At 40.6% G+C, this 9,719-nt stretch overlaps 1 pseudogene; it reads right to left on the minus strand.

Moving 5' to 3' along the window:
• Positions 1-2,715: 2,715 nt before the first annotated feature.
• On the minus strand, positions 2,716-3,685 carry LOC142441391 (large ribosomal subunit protein uL18 pseudogene; annotated as a pseudogene).
• Positions 3,686-9,719: the final 6,034 nt, after the last annotated feature.

Consider the following 9,719-nt stretch of genomic DNA (forward strand, 5'->3'; position numbering starts at 1 on the left):
AGACTGCAATGCAGGGGGTCCAGATCAACACATAAAAATAGATAAATATTAATGTACTCATCAACTTGAATGGATTTCAAGCATATAATGCTCAGTGAAATTTAAAATGAAAAAGTGCCATATATTGTGAAACACACACATATCCTGTATCAGAAAAGGGAATTGTATTAGACGTTAAATTCAAAGCACCTTGTTTGAAGCACCCATGAATGACAATGAAAGCTCCAAATTCATTTGCAAAGTCCCCAGGTGGAATATGGCTACCCCTTGGACCATTACTGAGGGATGTGAATAGTCTTGTCCTCAGACAGAGTGTACTGGCGCATGAATTACTGCAGATATAGTTAAGTTAAAAATTAACAAGAGTTTTTAATACATTTAACCAATTGGATTGGATTATATGTGAATTATGCCCATAGTAATTAACAAGGAGATTTCCAAAGGGAGCCAAAGGCAGACAAATGAATAAGTAAATAAGTAGATGAAATTTAGATGCAGGAATGGGTTGGGGATTTCAGTAAATCCTAGCTCCAATTTAAGAACAATTAGTTCTTCCATCATGGCCCTGCTCAATACTTTGTCTCAGGAAAGGAACACAGAAGATATGAGTGTTGTAGCAAAATGTGATAAAGAAATTAGATGATTCCCGGTTATCAGATACAATTTTGCTGGTCTTAAGGGCTCGTCTCCAAACATGCAGCCATCTAAGTGACAAGTCAACTAAGTCCACATGGAAGAAGCACACAAGCATCAGTGACCAAATGATTGTAAATCACTTAATCTGAAGCCGGGTTGGGAAGAGTATGAGACTAAATGGTGGCATTTGGTGTGCAGAAGGCTACGGAAGACTGTGGGAACCCAAGGTACATTGTGGGAGCGACATAGAAAATAAGCTGCCATTGATTTACCTCTATCCATATTAAAGGGGTGGGAGGAAGGCGGTTGCTAGCCCGAGTGCACTGGAGAGATGACTACAGAACAGTGGTTCTCAACCTTCCGAAGGCTGTGGCGCATTAATACGGTTCCTCATGCTCAGGAAACCCTAACCATTAAATTATTTTTGTTGCTACTTTATTACTGTAATTTTGCTACTGTTATGAATCAAGCAACACCGGTGAGTCAATCCCCAAAGGGGTCGCGACCCACAGGTTGAGAACCATTGCTATAGAAGCTCAGAAGCTTCTATAAACCTGACTTGAACGGCTAAAATCTTGTTGGGTGATCCCGCTTTGATGCACCTTAGGCCTGAGCGGGATTTCAACATTTTCTGTATTTTTTGTTTGCTTGTTTCTTGTGTGTTCATATTTGGGTTTGTCTTAGATGTGTTATGTCATTGGGGGGCCACTCTCTTGAATTTATGTTATATATATGTAATATATATGTAATATATATATTACATGAAACCTAGAATTGATGCACCTCTAGGGACAGCAAGTAGAATAACGGTTTCCGGGGGGTGCAGTTGTGGTGGGATTGGGGTAAAAGGGAGCGGAGAGCAAGGAGTTAAAAAAGGAAAAGAATGTTTGAACCCGACTGAGGCAGCAAGTGTATGACAGACACTGCTTCATGTGACTGAACTCTGGAATGATATAGCTGTACTAACTCCCAATAAAATGAGTTTTTTTATGAGGAGTCTCACGATCTTTTTTTCTTTAATCGTTTTATTAGGGGCTCATACAACTTTTATCACAATCCATACATGCATCAATGTGTAAAGCACATTTGTACATTCATTGCCCTCATCATTCTCAAAGCATTTGCTCTCCACTTAAGCCCCTGGCATCAGGTCCTCATTTTCCCCTCCCTTCCCGCAACCCCTCCCTAGATAATTTATAAATTATTATTTTGTCATATCTTGCCCTGTCCAACGTCTCCCTTCAGCCACTTTTCTGTTGTCTGTCCCCCAAGGGGGAGGTCACATGTAGATCCTTGTAATCGGCCCCCCTCTCCAACCCACCCTTCCCCTACACTTCCCGTATCTCCACTCACACCACTGGTCCTGAAGGGATCATCTACCCTGGATTCCCAGTGCTTCCAGTTCCTATATGACCCAATGGACATCCTCTGGTCTAGCCAGACTTGCAAGGGAGAATTCAGATCATGATAGTGGGGGGCGGAGGGTTTGGAAGCATGTAGGAACTACAGGAAAGTTGTATTTTTCATTGTTGCTACATCGCACCCTGACTGGCTCATCTCCTCCCTGAGACTCCTCTGCTAGGGGATCTCCAGTGGCCGACAAATGTGATTTAGGTCTCCATTCTGCACTCCCCAGCTCATTCACTATGGTAAAATTTTTTGTTCTGATCATGCCTGATCCCTGATCCCTTTGACACCTCATGATCAAGTAGGCTGGTGTGCTTCTTCCATGTGGGCTTTGATGCTTCTGAGCTAGGTGGCTGCTTGTTTACTTTCAAGCCTTTAAGACCCCAGACGTTATATCTTTTGATTGCCAGGCATCATCTGCTTTCTTTGCCACATTTGCTTATGCCCCATTTGTCTTCAGCGATTGTATCATGGAGGTAAGCACACAATGATATGATTAGTCTTTCTTTGATGCCTGATAACTGAACTGATCCCTTTGGCACCTCCTGATAACAGAGGCTGGCGAGTTCTTCCATGTGGGCTTTGTTGCTTCTGAGCTAGATGGCCACTTGTTTACCTTCAAGCTTTTCAGACCCTAGACGCTATATCTTTTGATAGTCAAGCACCATCAGCTTTCTTTTTTTTTTTTTTTGCTTGAAATAGTTTATTGTATTTATGTAATAAATCCTCATGGAAAATTATGGTTTGGCTTAGCTCTCTGCAACCCACTCCTGAGCTCTGAGGAAGCTTGCCTTCTTCTGAGCTACCCGATCTTTCTTCTGGGCAAGAGACATCTAGGGAAGATTCCACCTCTTCTTCTTCACATCTCTCTTAGGCTTCTTCTCATAGACCGTGTTCTCTCGTATAGTGGCATGTGCTTTCTTGTACATCTCCTCCATCATGTCAGGAGTCACGTTGTTCTTTATGTATTGAGAGATCTGTTTCTTGTAAGCATCTTCATCCTCTTCCATTAGGTAGCGCATGTAGTCGGCGACGTTCTGACCCAGGATGTGTTTTCGATGCACCTCTGCATTGAATTCCTTGCTTTCTGAATCATAACTAGGGAATCGCTTGTACTATGAGGGATAGACAAGCCTCCATCCACAGCCCCCTTCAGAGCCCCAAACACTTTATTTCCAGTGGTGGTCCTGGCAAGGCCAGCATCCAGATAGCAGGTGAAGGCACCAGGTTGACCGTCAATGCTTTCCACATTGTATTCATCTCCAGTTACCTCCACTTGGCCTTCATATCCATGCCAAACCTATTAAGAAGCCTGCGGGCCAGCAGCAGGCCAGTACATTATGCTGCAGCGTGATTGGTCAGGCCGACTTTCACACCGTACTTGGGAAGTTCGTGAGCATACGCTGCACAGACAATCATGTCCCCTTCTATACGGGCATAGCGATCTGGCAGATGATACCCCTGTTAGTTACACAAACTATCATCCTGTATTTGGGTGTATTGTACTTATTTTTATCTTGGAATACCAAACGTTTTCTAGCATAATAATCAGTTTTGCCCTCTCGTCGTCTTCTAAATTTCACATGGTATCTCTTGAAGTAGGCCTTGTTCTTGACAACTTTAACAAACCCCATCCTGCGGAAAAGAGAGCAGTGTCTGCGGATCACCACCGACAGGCAGGGCGAGCGGCTCTACAGGGGGTGGGAAAAGCACCATCAGCTTTCTTCACCACATTTGCTTATTCACCCGCTTTGTCCTCAGCAGTTGTTTCAGGAAGGTGAGCATCATAGAATGCCAATTTAATAGAAGAAAGTATTCTTGCATTCAGGGAGTACTTGAGTGGAGGCCCAATGTCCTTCTGCTACATTAATCATAAACCTATAAATATTTGCACATAGATCTATTTCCCCGTCCTCATATATAAATGTATTTGCATTTATACATGTCTTTATCTAGACCTCTATAAATGCCCTTTGCCTCTCAGCTCTTTCCTCTATTTCCATTGACCTTCCTCCTGTCCCACTATCATGCTCAGTCCCCACCAGTGTGTCAGCATTTCCTCTTGTTTACATTACCCTTGATCATGCCCTACTAGGCCTCCCATACACTCCTCACCACCAATTTGGATCACTTATTGTTCTCTTGTCCCTGGGTTTGTTAACACCACTTCCTTCCCCTCTTCCTTCTCCCCAGAACTGTTGGTGTTGTTGTTTTCTCCTCCAGATTGTTCATCCAGCCTATCTTATTTAGGCAGATCTGCGAAGATAATAACATGCACAAAAACAAGACAGAGCAAATCCAAGTAACAATATACAACACAATAAAAATAAACCAATGACAAAAAAAGAACACAACAAGAAAGAAAAGCTTGTAGTTAGTTCAAGGATTGATTGTTGGCCTTTAGGAGTATTTTCCAGACCAGTTTGTTGGGGCACCATGCCCTGGCCCCAAGTCCACCTTCAGCAATCCCTGGGGAACTCACTGCTCCAGTCCCTTGCTGTTTCATTGCACCCCCTTAGTATTTTGCCTCGGTTTGGTGGGATCAGGTCGGGCACAATTCCCAAACGTTGTCTCCAGTGTTGTACCCAACACGGCCACGGGTTAGTGAGAGACGTCATGCCTCAGAGTGGGGCTGGCCATGTGATCCTCTCTGTGGACTGGCTTCTCTAATAGGGAACATCATCCTCAAGGTCTTGTGGGCCAGGGTGTGCTCCACTCTCTCCTCCTCCCCCTTCATCTGCTCCAATGGGTTCTGATCAGATATGTCCCATTCCAGGAGCTATAGATTCAATGCTGTCTTTTGAAATAAATTCTTCTGTGGGGAAGAGCAGGTGTCCACTTAGTTGGGATAGGGGCCAGCCTCCCAGACCTCTCCACTGGTTCCCTACTTCATGTTGCATTCACATCTTGGAGCACTGGGTTTTAGTCTGGTCCCCCTTTCCCTGTGGAGCTATAAACAATACCCCCCCTTGGGTGGGTTAGTGCCCTGTGCCCCCGCTACCCATTTCTTTTTTATTATTGTTATTTATTTTCCTTTCCCCACCTCCTTTTTAGTTGTCTACCATGTGTATCCCTGTATTTGATCTGGTCCCTGCCATATTACCTGGTCCTCACCCCAGGAATTTTTCTATACAGTAGCTTTTTCCCTATGCCCTCTTTGCATGTTTTTTTTTTAAAAAGCTTATCTCAGCAGACTCATGTTTTACTTGATCTTTAGTGCTTGACTTACGTCACTTAGCATGATTTCCTCCCGTTCTTCCCATGCAGCAATGTGCTTAAATATTAGCTAATTTTAATAGAGAACTCTGATATCAAAAGGCTTTACTTATTCTGTTTAGGAGCTGACCTACCGTAAGCTTTCTTGATATAGTGGGTTCTATATTGGGCTGCTCGCTGTGCCAGCAGTTCAACACCACCGTCCTTCCATGGGAAAAAGATAGAACTACTGGCGCCACAATGTGTAATACAGGGAACACACAAGGGAACTTCTCCTCTCCCCTATAGCATCCCAGGATTCAGAAATGACTGGACACCCCTTACAGAAGGGTCGCAGGAAGGAGATGAGCCAGTCAAGGTGCAGGGTAGCAACGATGAAAAATACAACTTTCCTCTAGTTCCTAAATTCTTCCCTGCCTCCTCTCCCCCCATTATCATGATCCCAATTCTACCTTACAAATCCAGCTAGACCAGAGAATGTACACTAGTACAGATAGGAAATGGAAACACAGGGAATCCAGGACAGATGAACCCCTCAGGACCAGTGCCGAGAGTGGCAATACCAGGAGAGTGGAGGGAGGGTGGAGTGGACAGCGGGAACTGATTACAGGGATCTACATAGAGCCTCCTCCCTGCGGGACAGACAACAGGAGCATGGGTGAAGGGAGATGCCAGACAGTGTAAGATATGAAAAAATAATAATTTATAAATTATCAAGGGTACATGGGGGGTGGGAAGTGAAGGGAAAAAGGAGGAGCTGATACCAAGGGCTCACGTAGAAATCAAATGTTTTGAGAATGATGATGGCAACAAAAGTACAAATGTGATTGACACAATGGAAGTATGTATGGATCGTGATAAAGTTGTACGAACCCCCAATAAAATGATTTTTTGAAAAAAGAAACAGGAAGATCCATTTCTATAAAACTATAATTCCTGAATGATGCATAACCTGCAAAAAATCTCTTGTCAAACAATTGATATTTTTGTTCTTTTCTGTAGTGGAAAAAAACTCATGTGTTTGAAGAAATAGGTATAGTCCTTCTTGTATTATATTTAAAACATTTATTTAATAACACAGTCACACATCTCCAGAATGTTCACTTTAGTTTCTGTGTTGTGTTACAGTGACTATAAAAATCATACTCAATCTGATTTCATATTCTAATCAGGTATAAACTGACCACAGCTGCCAAAGGAGTTATTAGATAGAGACTATTCACCTCCTCTGGGTTTGCTACCGTGGCACATTCTTCCCCGGCGTTTTTCTGCCCGAAGGAAGAACTGCTCTCTATCTTCATAACAGGATCTATCAAAGTGGCTGTGCCTTACAGAGTTTCTGAAGAGAGCTATTCAGTAATCATAAATGGTCAAAAATTGTATGTGCACACACTACCGATCATTACTCAGACAGATTTTCCATTTTATCGTCAAAGGACCACTTCATAGAAGTAAAGAAATACACATATCCATAAAAAATATTTTTGGAATTTAGTTTTCACAGAATTGTTCTTTTACAGTCTTTTACTGTATTTTGGAAGTCTGAATCTAAATATATTCAGGAGTATGTAGACCGGTGACAAGTTATCAGCTCTTCTGTGGTGTCAAACCAAGGTCTATTAGATGTTGTTTTCAAAATAATTCTCAATTAAAATTGAGAATTAAACTTGACAACCCTCCAGAAGGAAGGCTCAAAATATGAATATTAAGTCTAATTGTGATGTTATTGTTTTTTTCTTTTATAGTTGTGATTGCTTACTTTTGATAATATTAATCTTTTGAACTTACATGTACTTCTCTATTTTTTCCTCTTAAGTTACAAGTACACTAACAGTAATATTTTAAGTGCAATACAATTTAATTGCTATGAATTGGTTTGGGGTATTTATGTTTATAAATTGGGGTATTAGTCTTAGTTTCTGGCTAACTTCTGTTAATTTTCCAGTTTGATTTAAAACTAATTGAAAGCATAATGAGAATATTCCATTTCAAATGTATAATTAGCAGCATATTGTGCAAAGCATAATTACTTTTTCCAGTGTGACATGACCTTCCGCTCTTTCTCATATATCTTTTTAGTGTAATAAAATGGACAGTGTATGTGTACATATACTATATATATATACACACTGCATGTGTGTGTGTGTGAGAGAGAGCCTTTCTTCTTTTGAATAAATTGAAATAACATAATATATCTAATAAATTGAGAAGGTAAAATAAGGTTTTTATCTTACATATTTTAATCCTTAAGCATCAGAATGAAAAGTTAATTTTTTTGTAAGTTCAAACTGGAAAAGACATTAAAAAGTTTCTGCTTTGAATCCCATAATGTAGCAAGTATGAAAATGAAATACAGAGAACTTTTACAAATCCATTTATCAGAGCCACTTGGAAAGTTCACATAATTCTTCTAACCACACATTCTACCTCTTTTTAATCAATATAACTTTACTTCAAAATTTACATATCAACTAAGAACTTATAGATCTGAAACTATGAGGCCTTCGTCTTCTGATCACTGCTCTTTCTTACTCTGGTTATGAAAGGTTTCTGCCCATTCTGAGCTGTCTATATGCATAAATATATATTTAAGAATATTATTAATCACAGAGCTTAGAGGCTGTGAGAGTCATATTTAAAATGAACCATGACAGAAGAAGACATCTTCAGTGACTTTTAAAGTAATGAGACAGAAGCAGAATATAAAACAGAATTAGGAACAATGCCTGTGTAACTGTCCCCTAACATTGAACCAGACAGAGTAGGGAAAAAAATTACACTGAAGTGCAGGTATGACAAGCATGAAGGAGAGGAGAAAGCTGGGTGACTTAGATAGGAAGTTGCTTAGACAGAAGCCACAGTTCCAAGACTTCTTGAGTTATTAAGGACTCCTTAACCCAAAATGTCCTATTCAAGTAATCATCTGTCTTACAGGGACAGGAGAGCATTTGTAAGGCCATGAGCAAGCCAAAGGAAGTGTGGCCTCAAATACACGTGGTCCTGAATCCCAACAACAAGAGCTTAATGTAAATCATGCTCCTTGAAGGAGGAAGTTTTGATAGTATATTTGTGAGCCTGTCATGCCATTCAAGATAGGAAGATAGGACCTCCACTCAGTTTTATGCATAAAACATCAGCAATATAGAGATCTATGAAAAGGGTAATACGAAGCAGAACTGATTCCATAGGCTGGATTTTCTTGTTGTTAGTTATTACTATGTTCAATAACTGGAACTCTATAATATATAATTACTTTGGGGTTTAGTATAAATCAGATATAGCATTTTAAAATCATGAAGTAATTAATTTTAGGGACAAGTATGCAAAAACAGAATCCTGACTACAGCTTTTTAAAGAAAAAATTGAAAAGAATAGTTGACAGGTGTAAACCGACGGGCAGTTCATATATAATAATGTGGCTTTTCGTTGCCTCCGAGTTGGTTGTGACCCACAGCTACCCGTGCCCAACAGAATGAAACACTGTTTTCTCCTGGGCCATCCTCACTCCAGTCCCTGTGCTTGAGCCCACAGTTGCAGCCACTGTGTCAATGCATCTAATTGAGGACTTTACTTTCTGTCCTGGCCCTCTCTTTACCAAGCACAATGCCCTTCTTCAGGTAATGGTGTCTCCTGACAACATACCTAAAGTCTTGTCATTCTTGCCTGTAAGGAACATTCTGGTTGTACATCTTCCAAGATAGATTTGGTTTTTTGACAGTCCATGTTACTATCAATATTCTTCCCAAGCACCACAATTCAAAGGCACAGATTTTTCTTTGATATCCTGTATACAATTTTCACACGCACGTGAGGCAATTGGAAACATCATGGCTTTGGTCAGGCACACCTTCATCCTCAAAGTGACCTCCTGAAGAAGTCTTATGCAGCAGATTTACTGAATGCAACCTGTCACTTGGTCTGATTCCATGAACATGGCTTGTGGATTCAAAAAAGGCAAATACCTTGACAACTTCAACCTTTTTTTTTCTCCCATTTGACATTCTCCACTTATCATGATGTTACCACAAGTTGTATATCAGTTTGCTGTCCTGTAGTGGCTGTGTGTTGCTGTATGCTAGAAGCTATGTCACTGGTATTTCAAATACCAGCAGGCTCACCCAACATGAACAGGTTTCAGTGGAGCTTCCAAATTAAGAACCGTCAGTGAAGAAGGAATGGGCTGTCCAGTTCACAGGAAGTAGCTATTAAAAGCCTTAAGCATAGCAAGGAAATATGCCGCATGATAACAGAAAGATTACCGAAATATGAATATGTGCTTATGCCTACAGCTTCTGATGAAATGTTTCAGCATGACAGATTTCTAAATTTTATCATTATATTTAGTTAATTTTATAGATAGATAATATGGATAGTGTTATAGATAGATATCTGGAAGGCATATTAAAATTGACTTTGATATGCCAATCTGTGAATGTCTACATCATGGCTCTATGACAATC

Source organism: Tenrec ecaudatus, chromosome 2 (genome assembly GCF_050624435.1).
Source record: "Tenrec ecaudatus isolate mTenEca1 chromosome 2, mTenEca1.hap1, whole genome shotgun sequence".
NCBI lineage: Eukaryota > Metazoa > Chordata > Mammalia > Afrosoricida > Tenrecidae > Tenrec > Tenrec ecaudatus.